This window comes from Melozone crissalis, unplaced genomic scaffold (genome assembly GCF_028551555.1).
Source record: "Melozone crissalis strain CALT ecotype California unplaced genomic scaffold, PUWL_Pcris_2 ptg000244c_1, whole genome shotgun sequence".
NCBI lineage: Eukaryota > Metazoa > Chordata > Aves > Passeriformes > Passerellidae > Melozone > Melozone crissalis.
In genome coordinates, this window is record NW_026536003.1 from 552,954 (window position 1) to 568,335 (window position 15,382).

The 15,382-nt window shown below is 49.5% G+C and overlaps 1 long non-coding RNA gene and 1 pseudogene across 1 annotated transcript; one reads left to right on the top strand and one right to left on the bottom strand.

The window, feature by feature from the left end:
• LOC128949488 (zinc finger protein 883-like) overlaps positions 1 to 15,382 on the bottom strand; it is a 99,885-nt pseudogene that overhangs the window by 65,427 nt on the left and 19,076 nt on the right.
• Positions 1,158 to 13,442, top strand: LOC128949502 (uncharacterized). The gene is made up of 3 exons (XR_008484209.1): positions 1,158 to 1,215; positions 12,601 to 12,659; positions 13,381 to 13,442. It is a non-coding gene; the product is annotated as an uncharacterized LOC128949502 (long non-coding RNA).

Consider the following 15,382-nt stretch of genomic DNA (forward strand, 5'->3'; position numbering starts at 1 on the left):
TATTCCTGGTGCCTCCAAAAACGGCGGTGCCAGATGCAGAGATCCATGGGGATGCAGAGATCCCCCTGCAGATCCATGGGGCTGCGGAGATCCCCCTGCAGATCCGTGGGGCTGCGGAGATCCCCTTGCAGATCCACGGGGATGCAGAGATCCCCCTGCAGATCCACGGGGATGCAGAGATCCCCCTGCAGATCCATGGGGCTGCGGAGATCCCCTTGCAGATCCACGGGGATGAAGAGATCCCCCTGCAGATCCACGGGGATGCAGAGATCCCCCCGCAGCAGCCACGCTGAGCACGGCGATGCCTGAGAGGAGGCTGTGACCCCGCGGCCAGAGGGCCCCGCTGGAGCAGCCTGTCCTGGCAGGACTGACCCCGGGGCACAGTGACCCACGCTGCAGCACTTGGAGGGGGCTGTGCCCCGTGGGATGGACTCAGCTTGGAGAAGTTCCTGGAGAAGTCTCCGGTGGGACAGAGCCCAGGGTGCAGCAGGGGAACGACTCCTGTCCCTGAGCAGAGGGAGAAGCCCCGGGGCATGAACTGAGCCCGGCCCCATTCCCTGTCTCCGGCACCGCCGGGGTAGGAGGCACAGCTGGAAGGAGGGAGGCGTAGGGGAAAGCTGCATTTAAGGGTCTTCACTTACTTCTCATTATCCTGCTCTGAGATTTTGGAGGTCTCTGTCAAAAATCTCTCCCCTCCCCCACTCATCCACAGGGCTTTGGGGCGGTTTTCCCTTTTTGGGGGAAATCAAAGCGATGCCCTGATGCTCCTAATTAGGGGTAGGAGAAGTCAGGCTCCAGGGCTTCCCGCTGAGCCAGAGACACCGAAGCGACAGTGCCGGGAAAGCCGTGGCGGGAGGTGCGGAGAAGTTTGTTTGTGTTTTCAGCTCAATCCCCCTCGGGCCCGGGCCCGTTCCAGGGCTGCTCCTCAGCTCCAGCTCTGCCCTCACGCAGCCCGGGGGGCCCTGAGAGCGCGGGGCGGGGCTGTGCCGTGTGCAGAGCCCGCCCCTGGCTGGGATTGGGCGATGGTGCCGTCAGTCGTGTTTGTGGCGCGCTGATTGGTGGGAGCGGGGCGGAGCAGGGCCCCGGTGGCGGGCTGAGGGCGGCCGTGGCTGGGCAGCGGCGCCATTGTCGGAGCGTGTGTGCGGGCCCGCGAGCGGCGGCAGCGGCCGGAGCGCGGTGAGGCGGCGGCGGAGCTCGGAGGCGGCCGCAGCGCAGGTGGGAGCCGCGCTGGGTTGTGCGGGGGCTCGGGGCTGGCTGCGGGCCTCGGGGGCGGCAGGGGGCTCGGGCGGGTTCGTTGTGCCGTGTCCGGCCCGTGTTGCCGCTGGCGTGAGGGCGCTGCGGGAGCGGCTGCCCGCGGTCTCCTTGCGGCCGCTGCCTCGGCAGGAGCCGCTGCCGGAGCAGCGCTGGCTCGGCCCGGTTGCTGTGGCTGGGACAGAGGGGGCTGCCCCGTGCCCGGGGCTGTGCGGGGAAATTCCCGTGGCCGGAGGTTTCTGTGCGCAGAGGAGACAGAGGAGTCATGTAAAAGTGACTTTATTGCTGAGCAGAGGGAGAGGCCGTGGGGCATTTGCCGTGCGCTCTCTGCCATTGTTATAGTTCGCAGCCTCCTTTTTATCCTCATTTTCCCGGCTGTGTCTCCCTCTCCCTTTGCCCACTGGCTGAGGTACTTGGAAGGTTCAGACTTCCCAACTGCTTGTCGTCCTTAATGTGCATCCCTACTTTCGTACAACAGTTGATATTCATGCCTCTGTTAAATTATTGTTCTTCTCGAAGTTCAGGAATTTAGCGGGACTTTCTGTGAGCAGCAATCCATGTTAATTAGTAACATTTATTGAAGCTGATGGTTTCGCCGTTTCGCCCGTTATTTCCTTATCTACGAGTCCCTGGCCCCTCGCTCAGCTGCTGAATGAGCTGCACTCTCAAGGTGTGGAGCATGGTAAAAAGATGAGAGTTGCTGTAGCACATCAGAGGAGAAACAGCATTCGTTTAACCCATGGTCTGCCAGGGAGCCCCAAAATCGTAGCTCATTCCCATCCTTTCCACATTTGGACCAGTACATGAGCTGCTTTCTTGTTTCCGGTTTTTTTTTTTTCCCCACCACTTTTCCTTTGTCATCTATTTGCCAACAGCAGTTTGAGTAATTTAATTTTCCACAAACTCCTCCTTTTTCTGCTAACAGATGATCTGATCCCATCCCATGGTGAAGTGTTGTGTTCCTCATTTCAGTGGATTGGTCGGCAGGAAGGTCAGGAGCTGGAGCTGTCTGGTTGGTTATTATTCTGAGCAGAGCTTGTAATCTAATGATGCCATTGAAATGAGAAATGGGTTCTGTGGCTCCTGATATGAATTGGTTCGGGTTCCCAGGGGCTGGTCCATGGTGTTGTAGGATTTGTTCTGCTGCCCATTCATCTTTTCCCCATTTTTGGCTGCTCTCTCCAGCCATGGCTGCATCAATTGACTGCTTTTGTCTAATTAAATCATCAAAACCTTGGATTCCCAACTGATTTGCCTGAATATTTGGTAGCAAAAAATCCTGGGTGCTCTAATATACCCTATAAACAGAGACAGTGACAGCACATGTTGGTGTGGGCAGAGGGATGATTCCCCCCATTTATTTATAGTGAAGTTTTCCCAACATTCTCCATGTGCTGTTTCCCTTTGCAGTTTCACCCCTTTGTGTTGCAGGGTCAGATATCCTCCCCCTGGGCTCTGCCTTGAGCTGTGCAAATTCCATCAGTGCCAGCAGGCAGAGCTTGGGGTGAGGGGCAGAGGGAATCAGCCCAATTCCTGCCCCAGGCAAGAGACCCAGGTGCATTGTCCACACTTTGCCCAGCAGTGTTCATTTGCATTTCTAAAGCTGCTCTGGAGGCTGCCTGGAATGGAGCTTCTCTTCCAGGGCAGCCATCTGGTGAGTCACATGTGGCCCCCCCAGAATCTGCTTTTTTAAAAAAAACATATTAACTATTTATAAGTGTAAAGTGTTACTTTTAAAGCTGTTCAGTTTTGCAAAATGCAGCATAAAGGCAAACATGGAAACACCCAGACCAAAACTTGATGCTTACACTTCTGTCCCAAACCTACCTGACCATATAAAGTGGGAATGTTATGAAAATTTTTCTCATATTGTAATTTTGTCACTGAAACTGCAGGGAAAACAAAAACTCTGCAAGAATCTCTTTAGTTTTAGAGAGTCAAGGCATTCCTTGGTTCTGGCCAGGATGTGCAACAGAAATAATTTCTTTCACAAATAGCCCGGCTGTGCAGAGAAAATCATTCCATGCCATGTGAGTTTTACTCGATTTTTCCTAAACTTTATGTAGAACCGATTTAAATCCACTGCTTTAATGTTCATTTATTCCAAGTTGTGTAAGTTTTTAGCATTTGGTTTCCTGTTGGACCTGGATTCCTTCCCCTCTGATGTGTCAATTTGGTCTCCACCCTCCTGGATTTCCTTCTCAGCCTTTTCCAGCCCAGGTGTCTCCAGCTCTGCCGGGGGCAGTGCCTGGGGTAGCTGTTGGTTGCTGTTTGCTGCTGGGAAATGTTGATGTTTTGTTGCTGGTCGTTATCTCTGTGCTTGTCTTTTGGGCTATTCCCAGTGTGTTGGGATGTTGAACTCATCTCCATTGAGTGGTGTAACACCCCTTAAATAAAACCTTTAAAATTCCTTTCCCCAAGGCAAAGACAAACCAAGCCTGAGCAGAGAAATAAGATTTAAAAGAACCAAACTCGGTACATTTTGCAGCAGTGCAGTGGCAGGCAGCCCAGAGTGTGGGTGTCAGTGAGCCCCAGAGTGGAATTGTGCCGTGGTGTTCCCCAGCAGCTGTGGCAGTGCAGGCCCAGCCAGCGCTGAAGCTGCAGCAGTGGCAGCAAGGCTTGGCCCCAGGGGCTGGAGATGGCAGAGGAGGGTGGCCAGGATTGCAGAGGATTCCAGGCGAGGATCTGTGGGCAGGCGCAGGGGCTTGGCCCGCTGTGGAGCCCTGGCTGCTGCTGCGTTGCCTTCAGGGCAGGCTCAGGGGCGGCCTCCCATCCTCCTGCTGCGGGCGGGAAGTGCAAATCTGCGGGGCTTCAGAGCCCTTGAGGCCAGGCTGAGGTGTCCCCCCGTGTTGAGCTGTGCTGGAGGCTGTTTCTGGCCTCAGGGACACTTGGCATGGGCCCCTTGGCCACCAGTGGTGCTGCTTTGCACTCCTTGGGCAGGAGCCGATGTCCTGGCTGGGTGTTGGCAGCAGCAAAGTGCCGGGGCAGGCTGTGTGCCAGCCCAGCTTGCTGTGGGAGAATGTGCCTTGATATCTGCTCCAGTGGTTGCTGAAGCAGTGAGAATTGCTTTTGCCCCCCTGTTAGGTGCCATGGTGTCAGCAGAAGATATTGAAGCCTTCCTGCTCAGGGCATTTCAGTGCCAGGCTCTCACAGGCACCCACAGCTGGGCGGGTTGAGCTGAGCATGGGGCGGTGACCTGCGCTGTGTCTGATTCCCCTTCCTTAATAACAGCCTGTCTTGTAGCTCTTTTCCCTTCTGCTGCCCCTGCAGAGCCATCCACAAACACATTTTGTCCCTCAGGCCAGGGAATGTCCCATCATCAATCTGTCCCAGCCTGGGTCTGGAGCTCTGTCCCTTGAGTGCAGTCCTGGGTTCCTTGCCAGCCCCTCTCCAGGCTGTTCAAACAGGAGGCTGGGTTGAACCCTTGCCCTGTCCTCAGTTCTAAATCCTCTTGTGCCATTGAACAAGTTTCATACTGTAATAACCGAGCCCTGCTCATCCATGTAGAGGCTCTTTTGGTTGTCAGACCTTTACCTTGATGCCAGACTTGAACTATAGGATATCCTATGTAGGGTTAAACATTTTAGCACAAGAATTCCTTAGGCAAGACCCTGTTTAACATCCACCTGTAATTCAAATTCTCTTTCCCTGTCTGGAAGGCCCAGGCCAGCCGCCTCAGTTAATCTTCATTTTAACACTTGCAAATTCTGTGTTTCCTCCTGCTCTCCATCCATCCAGTTTGTTGACTGGCAGGATAGGAGTGTTGTAGGGAGACACCCCTGGCTCCAAAAGCCCTGCCTTTAACAGGGACACAGTACCAGGCTGTGAGTCCTTCCTTCCCTCTCTTGGAACAGGGTATTGCTTGTCCTGGTTGCTTTAAAGTAATTTGTAGAGGCTCCATATCTAATTTTCCCTCTTTCCCTGGGGCTGCCCACACTTCAGGTTCACTTCAGCATGGGCCTTGTCAGATTTTGGCAAAAGGTAGAACAGAACTGGCCTCTGTATCCCTTTTGCAGTATTAAAATCCAGCTCTCCAATTCCTTCCTAGTTAATTACATTCACAGGAGGAAGAAAAAGCAAATCATTTATTTTAGACCTATCCCCCACAGCTTCTAATAGTGGTTGAAGAAATCATACCTGCTTATCTTTCCCACTCATTCCCTTAAAAATTAAAACATTCCTTTACTATTTTCTCCCTAGGTCTAGGATTCAGAGTGGATTGAGAGGCCCCTGTGTCCATCAGGAAATGCCTGCTCTCAATGCAGACCCACCCTGAATGTTCTCAAGGGCTGCAGTGTGGAGGGTCCCTGGTGTGATGGGAGCTGTGACAGCCCTGCCAATCCATGTCCATCAAGGGGTGGACTTGCTGGTCCTGAGGGTGCTGTTGTCTGTGCTTGCAGTGTCCTTGTGCCCTGCAGCTGGAGCCCTGGTTCCTTGCCAGGGGCTGTTTGGGTGGGCTCTCCCCTGGTGAGGAGGGCAATGCCTCTGCCAGGTGCTTGTGGCCGAGCCGTGCCCTGGGTGCTGGGGCCCCCTTGGGCCCTGGGCTTGATCCCTCAGGGGCTGTAGGAGCTGTGCCCTGGCCTTTGCCTTCAGCTTGGCCTTTTGCTGCTCCCTTCTTGCCCTCACCTGCTGTGCCTTTGTGCCCAAGTGCTGCAGGGCCTTCTTGTGCCCCTCCTGCAGCCCCCCTCAGTGCCTCTGGGTGCTTGTCTTGCTTTACAAGAGAGGTGTCTGCTCAGGAAGGCAGAAATAGCCTCTCTTGGAATGGAGAATGTAAACCCCCTCCCTCTTAATTTTTAGACTAGTGAAATGAAGGGGCTCTCAGGCAAAGATATGGGAATAGGAATACCAGTTCTTTACTAGTGTGTATAATGAAGCAAACAAACACCAACAGCTGCGGCACTGACAGCAAACAGAGCCCGGACCCAGTCCCGGCCTTTGGGCTGCGGCGCTTTGCCCTTGGGTGCAGTTCCGGGCACGGCCGGCAGGGGCACTGGTGGCTCCCGCGGGGCGGGGCAGCGCATCCCTCCCATGGGAACCTCTGTGAACGGAAATAGAGCAATCCCTTCATCTAACTCTTTCACTTTTTACTTTTTACTTTCTCTAGCCTTTCTCCCGTGTTTTGAGAAAGAATTTGGAGAGGGCTGCCTTTTAACTGAGCTCCTAGTGTTTCGATAAGGAGCCATAATAAAGTTCAACAAAGACAAATTGGAATTTCAAGTAAATGAGGAACAACTGATTACAGCTTTAAGCCTAACAATCAGTTGTGTGGAACCCAAACCTGAGAATCACAATTCCGAGCGAATTCTGAGCGAGACGTACCCATTAGTCTGGGCTACTGATATACCGGGAAGATCAAAACAAGCAACACCGATTGTTGTTGAACTTAAAGTTGGGGCAAAACCAGTGAAAAGAAAACAATACCCTCTGAGGATAGAAGACAGGAAAGGGATTGAGCCCATAATCAAAAGGTTTTTAGAACTAGGGTTATTGGTAGAATGCGAATCGGATTTTAATATGCCAATCTTGCCAGTAAAGAAACCTAATGGGGCTTATAGGCTAGTTTAGGATCTGAGAGTACTAAACGAAATAACCAAGACATTACATCTGGTAGTTGCTAACCCATACACGCTTCTAACTAGACTAAAGGATAATTTGGCCTGGTTCATCGTATTAGATTTGAAAGACGCATTCTTCTGCCTTCCCCTAGCCCCCGAGAGTCAAAAGATTTTTGCTTTTGAGTGGGAATCTGTAGATAGAGGAAGAAAGACTCAACTTACCTGGACGATATTGCCCCAAGGATGGAGCAATTCCCCCACGATTTTTGGGAACCAGTTAGCCAAAGAATTAGAACAGTGGGAAAGGCCACTGGGAGATGGCACCCTTCTGCAGTACGTAGACGACCTCCTAATAGCAACAGTGACAGAGGAAGAATGCATTGAATGGACTATTTCCTTGCTAAATTTCCTGGGTTTAAGTGGATATCGAGTCTCTCAACAGAAAGCACAGCTGGTGCAAAAGGAAGTGGTGTACCTAGGATACGAAGTCTCCAGAGGACAGCGATCCCTGGGAGCAGCTAGGAAAGAAGCCATCTGCCAGATGCCTAAACCAGAGACGGTGAAAGATCTACGCGCCTTTCTAGGGATGACAGGTTGGTGTCGGCTATGGATCTACCAGTACGGGATACTCGCTAAACCACTGTATGATTTGTTGAAGGAAACCAAGAATGTCCTAGTTTGGACTCCCGAAGCAGAAGGGGCCTTCAAGAAGTTAAAGTTGGAGCTAATGAGAGCACCAGCCTTAGGTCTCCCAGATGTATCAAAACCATTCTGGCTGTTCTCCCGTGAGCGACAAGGGATGACCCTAGGGGTCCTAGCACAGCAGTTGGGACCACATAAGAGAGCCGTAGCCTACTTCTCCAAGCAGCTAGATGAAGTAAGTAAAGGATGGCCAGGCTGTCTGAGGGCAGTAGCCGCAGTGATAATTAACATAGAAGAGGCCAGGAAGCTCACGTTGGGTCAGAAAGTGACTGTGCTAGTATCTCACGCTGTGTCGGCTGTGCTGGAACAGAAAGGCAATCATTGGTTGTCGCCCTCCAGATTCCTAAAATACCAGGCCATCCTGGCTGAATCAGATGACGTAACTATTCAGATAGCTAACATTGTGAACCCAGCTTCATTTCTAGAAGGGAGAGCCCCAGCAGAACCCATCGAACACGACTGCCTGGAAACAATTGAAGCCGTCTACTCCAGTCGCCCGGACCTCAAAGAGGAGCCGTTCGAAGATGCAGACAACTGGTTTTCGGATGTCAAACCCTTTGCCTGCAGGGACTTCAGCCCAAAAGGCAGAACTGATAGCTCTGACTCGAGCCCTGGAATTGGCGGAGAACATGCAAATTAATATATGGACAGACTCTAAATATGCCTTTTCCGTTGTACATGCTCATGGAGCCATCTGGAAAGAAAGAGGACTGTTGACTACACAAGGGAAAACAAGCATGCAGAGGAGGTTCTGCGATTGCTAAAGGCGGTCCAACTCCCAGCACAAGTGGCCATAATACATTGTAAGAGACACCTGAAAGGTAATACTATTCCAGAAATAGGGAACAGGAAGGCAGATACAGAAGCTAAATTGGCTGCCACAAGGGCTAGGGAAGTGAAAGTAACGGCCCTAATACCAGGAGAGCTGGATACCAACATCCAGCCAAATTACCAGGAATCAGATCATAAATGGATTCAAAGAAATAAGGGCAAAATATTAGAGAATGGTTGGGGTCAACTGGAAACAGGGCAGTTAGTAATACCAGGAAACGTGATGTGGCAGTTTATAAAAGAAGAACATGAGAAAGCCCACTGGGGCTTGGATCCGCTCTATCAGTACCTGCAAGCTAGGATAGCAGGACCGAAATTATTTACCGCCATAAAACATGTCACATCCCAGTGTGAGCGATGCTTGAAAAACAACCCGAATACAGGGACTAAGATACACCAGGGAGCAATAAATCGAGGTAGATTTCCAGGTGAAGTATGGCAAATTGATTTTTCTGAACTCCCAAGAAAAGGGGGGTTTCGGTATTTGTTGGTATTAACTGATACATTTTCTGGGTGGCCTGAAGCATTCCCTTGCAGGACAAATAAGGAAAGAGAAGTAACTAAAGTATTGTTGAATGAAATTATTCCACGGTTTGGAGTACCGAAGAGCATTTCTTCGGATAGGGGTACACATTTCTGTGCAAAAGTAGTGAGAGCAGTAAGCAAAGCATTACAAATTAAATGGCAATTACACACACCTTACCGTCCACAGGCCAGTGGGCAAGTGGAAAAGATGAATCATCTTATCAAACAGCAAATTGCCAAAATATGCCAGGAGACTAATTTGCAGTGGTATCAAGCTTTGCCTATTGCTCTGCTGAGGCTGAGAGTCAAACCAAGATCAAAAGAAAGGTTAAGCCCATTTGAAATCTTGTATGGTAGACCTTATGCTATGCAAGTTGTAAATGGGGACGCCATAGACCAAATTGGTAATCAGTACATTTACGATTATGTAATTACGGTGGGGAAACAGTTTGATAAAAATGCTACTGTAATGATGGAGCACCAACCTAAACAACCTGATTGCAAATTGCATCCGTTTAATCCCGGTGATTGGGTGTATGTTAAGAATCTTTTAGGAAAACCCCTACAAGAGAAGTGGGAGGGACCTTTCCAAGTGCTGCTGACTACCTTCACCACGGTTCGGATCAAGGAGCGACCTACGTGGATCCATTACTCACGGGTCAAGAGAGCTCCGGAGAACAAACAAGAAGAGTAGACATCATGGCCCTGACTCCACCTCAAACCTTTACAACTCTGATCATTGGACTCTTGATAAGTATAGCCTTTCCCCAAGACTCTGCCCCAATAGACCCATGGTCTTATGCACACCAGTGTATCCACCTGGAGTTGGGAATGAGGGGACCCTATTTCGAAGTTTATGCTCTGCATAACAATCAGCCATACGCGAGTAAAGTATGGGATCAGTCCTCCATGGTAGCATACAAGGGAGACCAAATCCAAATTGGGTGTCGAGAGCTTGACCCGGTAGAAGGAGAAACAAGGCGGCTAGTATTAACAATTAAACCCTTGATGCCAGCCTCTGAACATAACCTAATTAACTTTTAGTCCAGTGAAGATGGACCAGCCCACTGTCTGGACCCAGCAAAAGAGCCCAATCTCATGCCAGTGGAGTGACTTCCGGGAAGATCCACCCGGATCACAACCCCAAAACTCGGTAATCTATACAGAAGATTCGCTTGGGGAACCACATCCTCGAAACATAACCTTTGACCCCCACCCTCTTCTCTCTCCTGCGGGAAAGATCGTAGTATGTAGTGGTCCTGAGGAAGGGAGAGCACAGTGTGAGCTGGCATTTAGATTAGACCAGTCGGTGATGTTCACATGTGAAAGGGAGTTGAAAACGCTGGAGCGGGGTTTTGGCTTCCCTAGGCGTGCTGTCCAATATGAGGTGGCATTATCGGGAGACATGATCCCATTGTATCCAGATCTAGACTTACCCCAAGAAACCACTCCACCGGTGGAATGTAAAATAGTGCATAACCTGACCTTTATAGGACCTCAGGTGATAAGAAAATCTAATGAACTAAAATTATTGTTAGACCCCACTTATTCTCTGAAAAAGGTGCGGATGAACATTCATGCCGATGTTACGTATTTGCAGAAGGATTGTCGACCATTTATACAGCAAAGCCTCAAGGGATGGAATGCATGGCTAGCAACAAGGTCTCATCACAGAAGGGCACAAAGAGATCTGAGTGGGTGGGTTGGCACCGGATTCGGTATATTAAACACGATAGATCAGGAGGTATTAGTGAACAAATTAAGTACCGTCACGACGAACCTGGGAAAGCTTAAGATGCCCCTCAGTTCATCCATGCTTACATTAGCAGAAACACAATCGCTAGTAGTAAAACTACTAACCATGGTAGCAAACCATACTGCAGAGGATTTTGTGAAGCTCGCTGATTATACAGGGGAACTCAGCAAAGACATTGCACTCGCTATTCAATGCTCTCAGACGCAACAATGGCTACAATCCGTAGCGGCAGGAATAATGAGAGAAGGAACGTCAGGTATATTACCTCAAGAAATAAGGGAAACAATATTAAAGGACAATCATACTACACAATTTGAGAAGGATCATCAAGCCTGGTGGCAATTAGTAAATTTCACTTATGAGCCCCAACAAGAACACATTGAAGCCTATGTCCTCACCATTAGTGCGGCAGAAGAAAGAGCTATCTTTCCTGTCCTCACTCTAGGGACAATACATCAGGATGTCATTGTCAGGCCAATAGACCATAATGTCTGGGCCAGTTATGACTATACCAAAAAGAAGTGGCAATCGATTAGCACAGAAGCATGTATACCCAGAGGACAATTAGGCTATGTTTGCGAAAACGCTGTGGTAGAAGCAGAAGATTTATGCTTAGATGCCGAGAATAGTCTATGTACCTTTGAAATGCTTCCACATAATAGAACACAATCACAAGTTTACTATATAGGGAATGGGTGTGCTTGCGTGAGGACAGCTTGTGACAACGTCACTATAGATAGTTGCCAGGAAGAGACTAACGATACTAACTTTTGTGTATGCAACTTTACCAAAATAGTAGGTTGTGATTTTCATTATACTGTCCCAATAACTACTCAACAGCTAATTAACGCAGATTTTAACCTATATCAAGAGATTCCCAAATTACAAATAGGGATGGACGTTAAAATTCTTAAAACAATGCTCGCACATCCTAAAGTTAAGGAATTGGTGCAAAAGGTGAATCAAACGACTAAACGAATGGTATGGCAGGTAGAACATGATTCAGAGAAAATAAAAATGTCCTGACCAAAGTAGAACAAGTAGGCCAGCATCATTGGTGGGATATCTTTACAGGATACTCCCCAACAGCTACACAGGTCTTCAACTACCTGGTGCACCCAATGCTAATAGTAATTGTAGCTCTGTTACTACTAACCCTCACAAATATTTATATGTGGTGGAGACTAAGAATTATTATGAAAAGGACCCAAATGGTTTGGGCTATGGTACGAGCGTATCAGCGCCCTATAGGATCAGGACTTGACGAAAGAATTCGTAAGTTATAAGAAAAGGGGGGAAATGAAGCCCCAAAACGGATAGCCTTCAAGAAATAATGAGTTAAAACATGGAATGAGAAACATTCGAAGAAAGCATAGCACTTAGGAAACATATAGAGCAATAAATCGGCTAAGGCATGGAACACAATGACAGGAAAGAGAGATAGGCATAGGGGAATTGATGGGCTAAGCATGTTCAGAGCCAACAATGTCAAACTGACCCTAAGAGCCTTGCCAAGCCATGGGACCAAGCCAAGTACACCGGGAATTGGCCATATTAGGACAGGAGTTCAAAAGTTTAAGGAGGAAGACTCATCAGGTGACCCCTGCCCACGATGAAGGCAACCGGAACGACCACCAAAATGATCCTCAAAAGAGATGTCTCCGCCCACACCACGCCTCTTATGAATATGCATGCAAAAACATGATTATGCATGTGATATGATGTAACTTTATATTCAAAACTCTATAAAAGGCTTGCTTTTGTTACAAGATACTCAGAAATCCCTTTTGTGATTTCTCCGACGCGTCGTAATAAAATACCTCCTGTCTATGCTGACTTAAATTGAGTCTCTTAGGCAGTTATTCTCGGCTTTTGGGGCAAAATTCGGCATCACCTAGATGGCCAGTGACTTGTAGAGATGGACTCGGGCAGAGGGAACTTCAAACTCAACATTCTCATCCCTTTTTTTCCCCAAACCAGGATTTCCCTTTGCCAACTTCTTGGAGGCTGCGAGGAAGAGGCCTGGGACACTGACGAAGGTGAGGAGGAAGTCAGTGTCTCTGGATTCTTAAAATCAGATGGTTTTGGGAAAGCTGCAAAAGACAAGCCTCAGAGACATTAGAAGTGATTTGAGCTTTGCAGCAGCCAATAGATTGGTCAGCAGAATAATTATATAAGAAGTAGAAATTAAGGAGAAATAGAACAATGGTCTGTGTGCATTAACGCTTATCTAGAATAACTCCCTAACCTGCTGAAAAGTGTATCTAGCAAGATATTGGGAAGTTCCAAGATTAATAATGGAGCTCTGTGCATTGTGTTTTAGGGTTACAAGCAGGTATTGTATTTGAAATAAGCAAGCATTGTTTTAACCGTCAATGTGCTTATATTGCTTGGATAGAACTATGGTCAATATGCTTTTGCTTTGTGTGATTGGTCAGAAACTTTTTAAAGTAAATTTTAACGTGAAGTTCTTTTTCTGCTACCTGTGATATGAGCTGCTGACATTTTGCCATTGTCATAACCAAGTAATGATACAGATGTTGGAAAATCACACAGCTCAGGACGCATTCCCAGCAGTCCAGTCCTGTTTGTGATTTGCGCACAGCCCCGAGCTGGCGATGAGTGCCCCTTTCCCCTCTGTGCTGCTCCATCTCCCAGCCCAGCACGGCCCCGGCTGCAGCTCAGCGCTGGGGGGATCTCCTTGCCCTTGCCTGTGGCATGGAGGCAAATCCCATCCTGTCCTTGTCCTTCCTCCCCCAGAGCAGGAGCTGAGCATGGAGAGCAGGGAGGACAAATGCCCGCGGCAGAACCTGGTGGAAGAGGCCGTTTTGAGCGGCTCCACGGCGCAGGAAGCCAACGGGGAGGAAAAGCCCCGGAGATGCCACACGAGGAGGGGCTGCAAACGCAGCCGGCGGGGATCTGAGGGGGAAAGAGTGTTGCCTTCTGATACAAGGCAAGGCGACCTGGTTCTAAGGCTCAGCACGGCGGCCCAACTCTCCTGGGCCGCTCGGGCCAATGACACACGCAGACATCAATGTGATGGACGGTCAAAAGGCCTTTATTATCTCATCTCTTGGGTTTTTATAGTCTAAGGGGTCTCTACGTCAAAAGGGGGTTTGTCCTCCTTACCTGTGGTCAGTAAGGAATGGAAAAGTACTGGGTAAGGAATGGAAAGTTACTGGTATTCGGTTAAGGGAGGCTACATTCCTATGTTAATTTCTTATCTACGGGGAGCAGATGGTCTTATCTAAGGGGAACTGAGGGTCCTGCCTTTCCATTACATCTCGAGATCTTCCGCAGCGCCTGTCCCTTTCTACCACATCTCCCCCCCCCTTTTCACAAATGAATGAGGTAGTCATGTACTGGAGTGAGGTATAAGGTTGTAGTTCGACAAGGGAAAGGGGTCTTGGGAGACCTGAGTAAGCTTTTGCCAGACAAGTTCGGAAAATCTTGTGACTGGCAGTGTACCCTGGTTGAATTCCCTGGTTGAATTCACAGCAATTGTCGTCGGCCTAAGAACAGGATGTTGGCCCGTTCCAGGCGGTTCTGAACGAACGAGACCAGCTTGTTCAGCAGGCATGGTCCGAAGGTGACTGTTAGCAACAGCATCGCCAATGGACCTATCAGGACAGAAATCAGAGTGGTTAGCCAAGGTGATTGATTGAACCAGGACTCGTACCAGCCCTGTTGGGCCTCCCTGTCTTTCTGTCTCTGAGCCAGTCGGTTCCGGAGTTCTGCCATGGAGTCTCTCACTACTCCCGTGTGGTCTGCATAGAAACCTTCAAGGCGGCACACAGGCCCCCTTGCTGCATGAACAGGAGGTCCAGGCCTCGCCTGTTCTGCAAGACCACTTCTGAGAGTGAGGAGACTGACTTCTCTAGAAAGGAGATGGATTTCTCGATCCTTTGCAGGTCCTCGTCAATCGTTGCCTGCAGCTGGGACAGTCCTTGGTGTTGGGTCGCTAGGGCTGAGACACCCGTGGCCGTTCCGGCTGCTCCCAGGCCGAGCAGCATTGCGATAGTTATACCTGTCAGTATCTCTCTTTTGTGGATCCGGCTGGGTCCCTCGAGGAGATGGTACATTTCTTCGTCTGAGTGGTACAAGACCCTAGGAACAATCAGAACTTGGACACAGAAGTCGTTAGAGTCATTGAATTTGTGAAGGAACACACAAGGGCTCACTCCGGATCGCTGGCAAACCCACATCCCAGACGCGGCTGGGATTGCCCACTTATTGTTTCTCCTGTTAGGCTTGACCATTTTGGCGCAGTGGTTACCTCCCCGCTTAGCTAGGGTTGAATTGCCAAAGCATCTGCCTTTGCCTGTGACTTGACTCAGGGTGATTCCTTTGCGAGGGGTGTCCCATCTGCACTGGTGAGGGGCGTCGGCTAAGGAATAACTGAAGGGAGTGTTTAAGGCGACTCCTTCGTAAAAGGGGGGTTTGACATCGTAACAAAGCCAGCAGGACTCGGTTAGGTTAGGGTTAGATTCGTTCAGGGATACAAAAGTAGCTTCTAACATACGAAGGATTGGGTCTGAGTCCGACTCAGTTAAGCGGCTCATCTGAAAGGTTTCCGCTTGACCGTTCGGGACTTCGCTGACCCCTGTGGGTAAGGTTTTGGGGTAGGTTACGTTTCTCCCTTTCGGCACGCTTTTAATCGCTTTGTTGGGTCCGACCGCTCGGGGTGCTGACGGTTGGAGCCTGATAATTTGCACGTTTGCCCTCTCTTCTGGCCCTTGAAGGACCACTGTCCACGTTCTGC